Below are 13,486 nucleotides of genomic sequence, written 5' to 3' on the forward strand. Positions count from 1 at the left end.
GTACAAGAACAAAGAAGGAATAGTAACATTGAAAGACCATGAAAGACATGTTTGGATTAAAAGATGGATAATACAGATATGCAGTCTTCTGTCCCTACTATTGAATCTATACTTAGAAGAAGCAACGAAGAAAAAAGAATGTTTCAAGAGTAGGGTTTAAATTCAGTGTAAAACGAAATGAGAAGATTGAGCGGTGACATGCTTGGATCAGTGAAGATGAAGAACAGTTGCAAGATTTACTAAAAGGAGTGAACTTCGAGAAGAATAACGCATATGGATTTGAAGTAACCAAGGAAAGACGAAAATAATGAGAAATAGATGAAACGAGAAAAGCGAGTAGGTTAAAATTAAATTTGATGATCACAAAGTAGACGAAATTAAGGAAATTTGCTACGGTGGTAACCAAATAACCCCTGACGTATGAAGCAAGGAGGACACAAAAAGCAGACTAACTCAAGAGGGCATACCCGGTGAAAAGAAATCTACTAATTTTCCGAGAATGTACGTTTGGAGCACGGTACTATCAGATAGCCAAATTCAGAGTGTGTTTGGATACCATCGAATGACTCTGACGGTACAAGACGGAGCGGTAATGGGTGAAAAGTGTGAAGGAAGACAGAGATTTTAATATATCCGAAAAATAATTGAGGATGCTGGAAGGACGTGCTTGGGATAAAGCGGTTGGCACATTAGAGGTAATAAAAAAGAGGGAGAGAAAAGAGGGGGAGAATCACAACTTCACTGGTAATCATTTCCGGCTTCATCCAATTACATGTTCAACATTGCCTGGGAATTTATGGTTTTTCATAATTGATACTAATTCTGGCACCCTACCATGGATGCTCCTGCAGTTTGTTAACATCAGACTGACCTTCCTAAATTATGATTCGTGCCATCTGTAAATTATATCGCTCATCTATCGACTTTTGGAAACAGTTAGTTACTGATACGAATGATGTGTTCCTCTAACCTAATAAAACAGCATGACTAGGCCACACGTACTGTGGTACGGTAATAATCTCTTCCGACGATTATTGTACACCCGACCTGTTGAAGTGACTTGACTGTTCTCGATTGTGTAGCAGACATCCAGATAACCGCATACGTTACCGCCGGAAAATCGTCTAAGCCTCCGAATAATATCCCACACTCGGCTCCAAACTGGATTTGCAAGCTGCGACATGATTACGAACGGAACACTTGCCCGAAAATGTAGAATAAATTTCTTTTAATTTACATCTGTGGTCACAAACCTGCAGACAAAATTGTCTGAGAACCGATAAGTTTATGATCACAGACCTGAAGCAAAAGAAATTTATTTCAAACAAGATGACCTACTTCGTTTCTGGGTATAATGTTCCAATAGTAAGCAAATGTTGCGTTATTAGCTACATTCATTATTTCAGCCAAAGGCCGAAAGCGAACGAGGTCGTCCTCAGAACCCAAGTGACAGGTGTCGTTCTTGCTCACACGAGCTAACTGCACCCAGTGCGTTCAATAAACACCGGCAAAAACTCATTCCCATGTCGGACAAGAACGCCATCAGACATATCAAATGCAAAGAGATTCTCTCCTGTCCTGCCTGTTATTTCCGGAAGGGGCAACATTGACGGTACACCCAACTTCCGATAGACCCACCTTCTCTTACTGTTCAGATTTTGTAGGATAATCGACCTCTGCTAGTTGAGATATGCTATAAACAGCGGTCTGAGTATCTCGTAGTTGTGGGTAAAGCGTCATGGGGTAAACATGCGGACATTTCCCACTTTCTCTTTTTTTCTCAGACGTTGGTAGCCCACTACAGCCCACCGCTCTTTCTCGAGTAAGGATTACGAGTATCAGAGGACGCAGTAACATACGAGTTTCCAAGAGATTCCGGTGCTTAGATTAGGGCAGCAAACTGAAACTTGTCGATAGTAGCTAACGCAGCTTTTAGCTGTTCCTAGACGGTGTCCAATTCTCCTTGTGTCTACACACAACAAAGACAGTCTCTATCCATTTCCTACTGTGTAAGAGACGATATGAAGTCCAGAATAATTTGATCAAGTAATCAGTAAGGGACTAAGTGAGAAAGAAGAAGTATCTGCGAAGGTTGTAGAAAATAAGGAAGTAAAGCGACACTAGCGACTACAATAGCTGAGAACTACACTACAAATGTAATTCATTCTATACGAACGATTGCTAAATACCCAAACTATGATAACAAAATACATGACAAATAAACAAAAGGCTGCTCTTCACTACTACTCAGAAACATGTAAAAGTTGTGAACTGCTGCTACTGCTGACCTCCACTCTGTTCTGTATATAGAGATCTGCTGAATATTTACTGTTTCCAAAAGTCGTAAAATCAAGGCAATGAAGTCACAATAGCGTTTACAGAAGCGGAAATTATACCTTAAATTTATCTCATTCTTCAACAGCGGTAGAATGTGATGCAGATGTACAGGGTGGTAGTAATTAAACTTTCGCTACTTGACCCATTGTAGAGCCAAAACGGTTTACCCTGTGGGAGCCAAACTTCATAGGAATGATGATCACATTGTGCACTGCCGAATTCGCATTGTTATTGATGTTAGTGTCAAGACTTGCCTATGAGCGCTGACTGTGTTACAGCGACATAGGGCTGAAAAACAGGCATCAACGTGCGCTTGTGTTTGTAGGCTGTCAACGTAGCCCTGAACGAGTGAGCGGGGCTATACTGGTAAGGCCGTTTTCGTGAGTACCGACGTATTACAGAAAAACGCAGAGGTCTTCTTTCTGCTCCAGGGAAAGTTCCAATTTACTGGCGATTTGGGAATTTCTTCTGGGAGAAACCGCCAGCGAGTTGCGCTACACATTGTTGTAGAAATTCCTGTTCACATCTCTGAGAATTATGGACTCAACGTGCGATCTTAGAGCACTGCCCGAGCTGTGTCATAATGTCTGGCGCTGTTATAGGCTCTCTTGGATGCAGATGGTCTTTACAGTGAGTAACGTTTGTAACCTGGAACGTAAACGTGATAGGCCGTTAACGATTGTAACCCTCTAATGTAGAAAGAGCAGTACGTTTCCTTTAACGGTTTATTGACCGTTTCTCTTCCACATGTCTTGAAAAATATTTCCCAAATCTTCCAATGCTCTACAATCGCTCGTTTATCATGGAAACTCTCTCAAGTAGCGAAAGTGTAATTACTCACCCATCACTTAAAACTGTAAAGTGCATGTGTACAAATATTATTTTGTGTACAGGTATTACTTTTTGGAGAAATACGGTAAGTAGGGAGTGCTTTCATAATGACAAAAGGTCCTTACTGGTATGTGAGAGCAATAGCACACACTGCTCTTCATCTACATTTACAACTGCATCTACATAGATACTCTGCAAATCACATTTAAGTGCCTGGCAGAGGGTTCATCGAACCACCTTCACAATTCTCTATTATTCCAACCTCGTATAGCACGCGGAAAGAATTAATACCTATATCTTTTCGTACGTGCTCTAATTTCCCTTATTTTATCTTGGTGATCGTTCCTCCCTATGTAGGTCAGTGTCAACAAAAAATCTTCGCATTCGGAGGAGAAAGTTGGTGATTCGAATTTGTGAGACGATTCCGTCGCAACGAAAACCGCCTTTCTTTTAATGATTTCCAGCCCAAATTCTGTATTATTTCTGTGACACTCCCTGCCATATTTCGCGATAAAACAAAACGTGCTGCCTTTCTTTGAACTTTTTCCATGTACTCCGTCAGTCTTATCTGGTAAGGATCCCACACCGCGCAGCAGTATTCTAAAAGAGGACGGACAAGCGTAGTGTAGGCAGTCTCCTTAGTAGGTCTTTTACATTTTCATAGAGGATCACGAGCTAGGTCAGTAGATAATCGGTTCATTAAAAATTGTAATTACTATCGGAAAGCTTCACTACCTTAGGACAATGTCTCGAATGTTAATATCAGTGTTATTAACGACAAATCAATTTGAACACAGAGACTAAATAACAGGGGCTTATTTGGAGATAAGTGTAGCTGTATACGTACTTTTCCAGTCACACCTCGTTTGCTATCTAGCATACTTTTACCACTCATGAACAGATAACGCAACGGATGTGGCCCAGTAAAAAGATAATCTGCTATTTAGCACAACGGATAACACACCACTGAGCAAGCATATCAGAGAAGGCAAAGTAACGGAAATCAAACTCAACTGTATCCCATAGCACATTTCTCATTTTGCTCGTCTTACTCTTTAGATATATTCGAATAATGCCAGCATATATCCCGGTGGATGTTAGAGTTCTCCCTCGTGCTTGGTTGTGTGTTGTTTTTAGCATAAGTTAGTTTATGTAGTGAGTATGTCTAGGAACCGATGACCTCAGTAGTTTGGTCCCTTCGTAAATCACACACACAAAACTGCTTTCATATCATTAGGCAGTAAGTGAACGTGGAAGGACGCAACTTGGAATAGTTGGTGACAAATTGTGTATGGAATCAGCAAGATTGTTTCATTATAAGCAGTAGGCAATTATTCAATTGACCTCTTGGAACTAATTTAGCAAAATTCTTGATGCAAATAGGAGCAGATGATTGTAAATCAATATCAAAGATGGGGTACCTAATATAATACAAGACGGGATCATATTGTTTTAGGATTCAGTCTATCAGAAAATAAAAAGGTCAAAAATAGGACGCAAAAGAAACACGTAATTCGTGCATATTCAGACAGAGAAAAAGCAGGCAGAAATTCTTCTCCCCCTCCTACTGCTAAGCATCTGTCATTGATCAGAGAGCCGACAAGGGCGATTCACAGAAAATGCAAACATTAAGGCCGCCGGTATCGTTTAATGAGCTTCGTTATAGGCGCTATTAATAATTCAGACACTTCAAACACGATGAAGAACAAACGAAATCAACTTCTCTGGCTGAAATGGCTATTAACACTTGAACAGTTAAACACAAAGTCCTGCTAAACCTGTTTGTGCTGTAATATAGCCAGGTTGAAGCAAATAAAAGACAGTGGTGGTAAGTGGAGCTTAATGAATAAAAAAAATAGCAAGGACGAGTGTCACGTGTCGAATAAAACAAGTTACAAGAAATCACCTCAGAAAACTTAAGACAAAATGCTCTCACTAAGAGAGGCAAGGCTGGCTGTTCCACATAAAACTATTCGGTGATTTCCAAGAATGATTGCGTATCGAAGTCGCGGGGTACAAACGATACATATCGAATGTGCGATTGTAAATCGATCATGCGGCTCTGGGGGTGGACGTTATGAGTATGTTTACGGTAATCACTACAGAAACGACAAAAGAAGAGAGTTACAAAAATACTTGTAATTACAAAGGAGACGACTTACCTTACTCGTCGTCATGTGAAAGTGCTTGTGATGTGGACGCTACAGAGAAAATTCCCTTTTTGCCATAGCCTGAGTTTTCTGCCAGTATCATGCAAGAATATCGGTAGAGTGTCACATGCATTGAATTTTCCCTGCAAACGCAAGTTATGGAAATAGAGGTACTGAAACAAGTATGGTTCGTCTCTTTGTCCTGGAAACCCTTCTCTTTTTATGGAAGACTTCACAGTTTTCCATAGCCGCTCGATTTTCTGTGTGTGAACACTGGGGCCATCCGAATACACGAATTCTGCAGAGTGGTCGAGGAACTTGTGATTGAATCCTTCTGCTCTGAGTGTCTTCTAGGACTGAAAGCGGTCGGTAATGACTTTACTACCAGGCAGTATGAAGTGCTTTAGCAGACGCACTAAAGTGAACGTGTCTCTGGACAATACTCTGAGAACGAAACACTTCTGGAACTCTCGTTCTATTCAACCGAATACCCAAATATGATTGATGTCACTCTTTGCATGTCGTAATCTCTGGTTCTTCCTTCTTGCTATATGAGATTCATCCACTCCAACAACTTTACTCTGTCCGCCAATCGGTACACAGTCGTTCTTCTCCAACACAGAACACACCTCTCTGCAAAACCCGAAATAGTCGCACATGGTATTAACAGATAAGTCAGTTTCCGATGCTCTTGCTTGCAAGGTATAGTCTCGAATACAGGAAGATAGAAGAATTACGCTGGTATGGATGGATAATTTGGTAGTGTCGAACCATGTATTCCTCGTGTATTTTCCGCACGGTCCGAAATGAAATTTTTACAGTGTTTCAGCATCATAGCTCTTGTTACGAAGTTTTACACAGTTCGCACCACCACAGTCTACACAGTACCTCCTTTCTTCATCCAGTAGTACTACATATTTTCGACAAAAGTGAAACAATTTTCTACGCTAGGTAAGCAATGAATTAGATTATTCCATGTGAGAGAATCCGCCGAAGATACGTCTAGAATACCACTCATCCCACTCACTGCCCACATCAATCGTCTGTTTTTCCCTAGGAACTCACAGATAATTCACGGAGGTATGTAATTTAGAGCAACTAAGGGAACGACGGAAAACAGATAAAAATGACAATGACAAATAGTTGATCATAGCGCCCGCCACTAGACTCGCACGATCGACGTACAATGACATGTTCAAATGGTTCAAATGGCTCTGAGCAGTATGGGACATAACATCTGAGGTCACCAGTCCCGTAGAACTTACAACAACTTAAACCTAACTAACCTAAGGACATCACACACATCCATATCCGAGGCAGGATTCGAACCTGCGACGTTAGCAGTCGCGCGGTTCCGGACTGAAGCGCCTAGAACCGCCGGCAATCACATGTTCGATAAGTGTCGTTTGCATCCCGCGACTTATATTGGCAATCATTCTTAGAAATTACCAACTAGTCCCCCAATGCGTATAAAGACACAAACTGCCAAATGGTCAGTTCAAGCCAGAAAGCAAAACCTTCAATGACGACCCACAGTCACGAGAGCCACCTAACAGGTAGAAGCCCTTGAACATGAAGCGATTGATAGTAAACTCTTTTCAAGTCTGCCAATAACGGTAATTACCACCAAGTAGAAGGCGAATGCTGCTAAACGAGATCAGGCAAATAGCGCTGAACAGATTGTGCTGTTGTATAAACTCAGTTTCCAGTCACAAGTTCACTGCAAAAGACGAAGATCTGAAATGTTCTCAGCATGTTTTGGCCTTTCGGTAGGATTCGTATGACCACTGGCAGGCCAGTCACCCTCTGGCCACCTCCCGCGAACGCAGTGATCTCTTCACGCGGTGTGCAGCTGTATCTGCCCACTCTGACTGCTGCCCGCACACATGTGCATCCGCTAGCGCGGATGTCGAGCACTCAGCCACGCCCTTCTCTGATTGCGGCTGCGGCCTGCATGAATGGAGGCGGCGCTCTAGTTACCAATCAGAGCGTTGCCTCTTGACTGCTGGGACTGGACTCTCCCTCCGAGAACTAGGTACGACTGTAATAGGCTCGGAACTCGACGAGCACGCACTCTGAGTCATCCTGCGCAAAGCCGTTGCTTATTAACAGTCAGTGAATCTAACCAAGCACAGTATCAACATGTTCCAGCAAAGCTAAAATTCGTTTGTTTCTGACCTGGAAAACGGACGTACATAAACACTATGTAGACGGATGTCCTTCTCCTATAGTGACCCATAACTAACGGCTCTAATGTGTGTTAAATATGCAATGATTGCAAGCTTTTTTTCTCTTATTTCACCAAAGACGCTGTTGCAACACGATAACGTACTTTAGCGATGTATATACTGGCCACGTATCTAACATAATTGAACAAATTTAAAAACACATGTTCATATCTTAATAAATTAAAACTTTTGTATCAAATACGATTAATGTCTTTAATGTTACAATATCAAAGTTTGAGACATCATTTACGTATCAAGCAACACAACTGTTCACGGAATATTATTGACGAAACAGGGGCACGTATGGTCATTCGACTACTTCAAACAGAATCAAACAAATTTCTCATTTACACCTTCACGTAGGACTTACAGGTATAGCACTAGATGATTCTAAGAGAATAAATTGCATTATAGTAATCGAGATAAAGAAATCGACAGTGTGAATCATGTGTTAAACACACAATTTTCAATAATAGTTACTAAATCAACATAAAATGTTGAAGACATCCAGCTCTGACGTCAGGCCAGAGCTTGTACAGTGACTCGAAAAAGTATTTATCCCATCAGAGCACATATAACATAAAACGCACTATCATAAATACATACATAACTAAGAAACGAACAACTGTTTCCTTACCCTATGGTTTTGTGTTTCATTGACTGTAGTGGCTGCCTTACCTGTTTTCAACGCCTTTGAGTGATATTTCAGTAATACGTGTCGAAAACATGGCAAAATTACAAAAGAAGAGACAGAAATGTGCATCATGTTGCTATCATTGCAGAAAAGACTATTATATTCATAGTTAATGTGAACGAAATATACGTAAACAAATCGAAAAGAAGTCGTCCTTCCGGCCGCGGTGGCCGAGCGATTCTAGGTGCATCAGTCAGAAACCGCGCGACTGCTACGGCCGCAGATTCTAATCCTGCCTCGGGCATGGATGTGTGTGGTGTTCTTCGGTTAATTAGGTTTAAGTAGTTCTAAGTTCTAGGGGATTGATGACCTCACAAGTTAAGTACCATTGTGCTCAGAGACTAACCAAGATGGGAAAACTACAGATTCTGAGATAAGTGAAGGAAAGTAAAAACCGAAACCATTGAAAAGTTACTACTGCACTTCAGATGCACACAAGGAAAAAATTTTCAAGCCACACTGTTCTGAATGTGCTTCGTGTAGCTGTGCATGCAGGTCGAACAGTCCGTAGATAAACATACGTCAGCAGAGTCAACAGAAGGAGGAGGAGTTGCATTGACAAGAGAACACAAACTGGATGGGTTTCGTTTCTGGAAGAACGTTGTTTTTACCAACGAGCGTCAGTTGACGTGTTTAATTTGTGATAGGAGCTGAAAATCCATGAAAAGAGCGCACATGAAATTTTCTTTATTTCTATGGATTACTAGTTTCGACTAGCAAAAAATGGTTCAAATGGCTCTGAGCACTATGGGACTTAACATCGATGGTCATCAGCCCCCTAGAACCCGGGAACCCGGGTTCGAGTAGCAACCTAGCCATCTTTAGATCTAAGATATAAAAAAGATTTTTTTTCTCAAGCTAGCAGCTATTTACACAACTGCATTCTGTTCGGAAGTAGCACGTTACAGCAACATGTAGATGATGAGATCTGATACAAAATGATGTAAATTCTGTTTGTGTCAGCAAAGAAGTCGTAATGACATAATGTCTAAGGTAAGAAGAAACCTTTCACGTTTGGTCGTCTTATTCTATAGTGCCTTTTGCAAAGATTGTTCCTTTATGTCAACTGCATGTTGCCTGTATTAATGGGTATTTTCAGTTCTATGACCATCATTCAATTACGCTAGCCACGAACGATAATAAAAAGGTCGTGTGACTAGGACCCCCGTCGGGTAGACCGTTCGCCGGGTGCAAGTCTTGCGAGTTGACGCCACTTCGGCTACTTGCGCGTCGATGGGGAGGAAATATAAATGATTAGAGCAGAGAAAATCTCCGACCCAGCCTGGAATCGAACCCGGGCCCTTAGGATTAACAATCTGTCACGCTGACCACTCTTTTCATTGAATTTCATTTTGCTCTATATTGGTCGATGAACTTGTTCGTGGCGGACGTCCAATGACAGCCGTCCAAGTTCTTTGTTTATGCGTTCACTCGGTTTTTTATTAAAGAGGGTAGCTAACCCTCTGACCAAGCACGCTGAGCTACCGTGCCGGCATCACTCAGCTACCGGGGGGCGGACACGAACGATGGAAAGCTGTTTTTAACTGTGTCATGTATGGGCGTTTTCATTTTAAGAACGGCTTTAATGATGAGCGAAATCGTAATGCCACCAACACTATTCACGAATGTTCTATTGTACGTATTTTGTAATTAATTTGTGTATATCCCCTTGAACCATACTACAGTACTGCGCTCTTTGGTCGTTTTGCAGCGCCGTCCGCGGGCCTTTTCGCGCAGCAGGGAGGTGGCCCGGAGTGCACGATGTAAGTTGGCAGTGGACGCGGCGCGTCAACTGACCTCGCCTTCTTCCGCGTGCAGCCTGGTGTTTACCTTCACCGCTGCTTCGCAACGGGAAGGCTGTCACGCGAGCAGCTCTGCTGTGTTTCTTCAGTGGGACGAGCCACTTGGGAAGCGGACAGCAAGCGTCCCTGTGTTTTCTACGGGGCGGTTAGAGTGATATTTTGCAAAGAGATGCTGGACGCTGCTTCAGTCAACTGAGTGCGAATAAGTTCCCCATGATGAGAGTTGCAACTTGTCGAGTTCTGTTCAGTATAACGCAGCGAAGTGTGTGCGTTAGCGGGAGAGTTTTACTGTGTAATAGAGGGCCGTTAGTAAGAATATTTTGTGTTTGTCGACCGTTCCTCTTGAGCCTACATTGAATATAGGTTTTTTTGACAGTACATTGTATGCATTGTGTGGTTACGGGGCACCACAAGAACGAGGACTGAATAGCCGTTACTTCTGTAAAAGGCCCAGTGACAGTAAGTCGTAGTATGTATCTAGCTGGTCTATATGGATTGGAGCATTCGCCCATGATTAATTCAATCATATCATAGAAGTATGAATTTAACTGTCCTATGTCATGTGTAAAATCAGTTATAATATTACTTCTGTTTTGATACCACCTGATTTTGTTATTCGTACTTTGCACTGGTGCACTGGTTGCACACAACCGTTAGCTGGATGGCCGCTGTACCATTTATCTGAGCCGCTCTGCTGCCGTTAACGAAGATCAGTCAGTCGTGGGCGATTCGTTAGTCTTTCTTGTTTCTCTTGCGGTCACGTGATAGACTTAATGATCGGGCTAACTGTGTTCGGCGTACGTGTCACCCGGTCACCGCTAGTGAGGATTGTGAGCGATTCTTCCCCGGGCTTGTTAATTTGTTCTGTATCTTAATACAGCTCATTTGGTACCTTGTTCTTACACGGAATTTTATCGGTGTAGCTTGCTGCCGTATCTTGCCCTTTGCTGGTCGTTAATGCTTAATCTTATTGGGTTTTAGATGTACTTCGCTTCTATCTGTCCAAGCTATCCGTGAGGCAGTTACGGTTCATCGTCGTGCTGACGAAGCGTTTGTCGGATCATTTGAGTATTTTAATATCCTTTAATTTCTTGTTGGTTGAATACCTGCAATTTACTACTATTAATTATCACTGTTTGAAGGAATAGTTTCGGTCTTACTATTATGGCCATTGGGGTGTAGTATGTTCCCGCTCCCTAAGATTAATTGTTTTCCTATTGCTACATGATTTTTGAAGATTAACAATGGTGTCTCTACATTTCATTAATCATGTATTTACAAGAAAGTTTCTGGCCTACGTCAATTTTGTAACTGAAGTAGATTCAAAATTTCAAGCCGATTAAATTGTATTATTTACTGATTCAGAGGAGAGCACTTTATCTCAATCAATTTTGTAACTGAAGATGATAAAAAATTTTCGGCCGTTTAAATTTTATTCCTTACTACTTCAGATATGTTTTGAATGTTGAATTACCTTTATTTAAATAAAATATTTTGTTTCTCTATTGTATTAACCTTTTCACTGATTAATAAACAAGTCCATATGTCTCCTGTATTCCATTCTGCCAATTTTTCACTATCTATATAAGAATAAACACAAACTCAAGTACTAGATGAATACTTTTTGGAGTAATGGTAGCCTCAGTCATTCATCTGTCGTCTCCCCCTACAGGATTCCCGCGACAACAGCAAAACATGCCCTCAGGTCTTAGGCCACGTCCTTTGTGAATGACCGAAGTGACCGATAGTATGGTACACGACAGCATCAGGCGAAAAACGGGACCGCAGGTATAACTTCTGAAGCATCCTAGGCTGGCGACTTCTGTTCGACGCCTGTAATGCGCTATAACTTGGGACATTTGAATTTAGTCGCGCACATCCGACAGTGTCAGTGACAGCTACGGCCCTCCTCTGTGAAAGACTTATTTTATCTTGTCATTAAGAGTCTAAACGGTTTGGTCAAATGTTTGATTGTAATGAAAAAAAGAATCCGTATGAATATAAAATGGATGTTGGTCTGAATTTCTGTAGCCAAATAAAAAGTGAGAAATGGAATAATAGGTTATCAGATTCTCTATCATGTTGTCTAGATTTGCAAACAAACGTTTAATTATTTGAAACTAATGAAGAATAACGTACTAACTTGAGGGAACTTTTAAATATTTCAAATAGTTGCCGCTAGCTGCATGAATGAGGTGTCAAAAATTTCGTCTTTTCAGGGCCTAGCTATTTCGAGCATAAAGAAGTACTTTGGTGTGATGTTTAATCATGTGAAAGGCTTCGTTCGAATCAAGTACCAAATTGATGGCATTTCAACAACATATGGCAGCAGGATGGCTATGTAGGTATTAGATTCATACTTTCTGAATAAAACTTAAAAATAAAAAAAAACACTCAAACTTTTTGTTAAATGATTTATCTAAGAAAAATAAAAGAAAGTAACTATTTAGTTTCTTACTTTTAGACATATCATTTAACAGTACATTTGACCTTTCCCTGAAAAACTTTTGAGTACGTTATTTATGCACATTATTTAGTTTAACTGAATGACATGCTAATAACATTGTCTGCTGAGGAAATACGTTTCAAGTTATCAAATACTAGTCCAATTTCTTAGTTCTTACATGCGTTTTATTAGGAAATCTATGTGTGTGATATACTGGAACATGTGAGTACATACTTAAGGGTAAAGCGCTGTTGCAAAAGCTTAAGAATTCACTTCGAGATGCAGCGAAATTAATGTAAATGAAACTACGTAAACAGAACGGGCAGCAGGATTGTTAATGAGTTAGTTAAATAAAGCAAGTAAGGTGGTCCGAACCCGGGACCCAAGGTGATTCAGATGGTTTACGATGATACTAACCAAAGATGCTTACACTACGCTACTGACACCCCACTGCTGAAGTCACTCATTTTTCGTAACTAGGATCATTCTTCCGCACTTATCAGCTGCTTAATGTTCGTGGTCAGACGAGAGACACACGTCTTCAATTCATTCATGAGACGATTGAATCTGTCAGTGTTCACCCAAGTATATTTGAAGAATGTGTCTAGTGACGATGTAAACTACTAAATTCTCCATTAAGATTCCTTCTTTTGACAATTGCATGCACAACACTCCTCGATCACCACATTTTCCTAGATGAAACGAATTTTGTGGCCTTACTCTGAAGCTAATGCAAGCTGTGGAGTTGCATTAGAAGTCATTGTCTTACTGACAGAGTCTACCCTTAAACTTGTGCTGCGGTGGAATTTTTTTCTCATAATTCCAGACATCTCACATCTTAGACATGACACCGTTTTGTTGTGATAATTTTCGTTTCTGAGCGAGTAATGTACATCTGTCCTGCTTGGTTTCGGCTCTTCATATTTGAGCGAGCATTCGTTTTTCGCCTTTTCCTGCATACCGCGGAAAAGGGTAAAATATGTTCTCAAGATAGGTAT

This window comes from Schistocerca gregaria, chromosome 5 (genome assembly GCF_023897955.1).
Source record: "Schistocerca gregaria isolate iqSchGreg1 chromosome 5, iqSchGreg1.2, whole genome shotgun sequence".
NCBI lineage: Eukaryota > Metazoa > Arthropoda > Insecta > Orthoptera > Acrididae > Schistocerca > Schistocerca gregaria.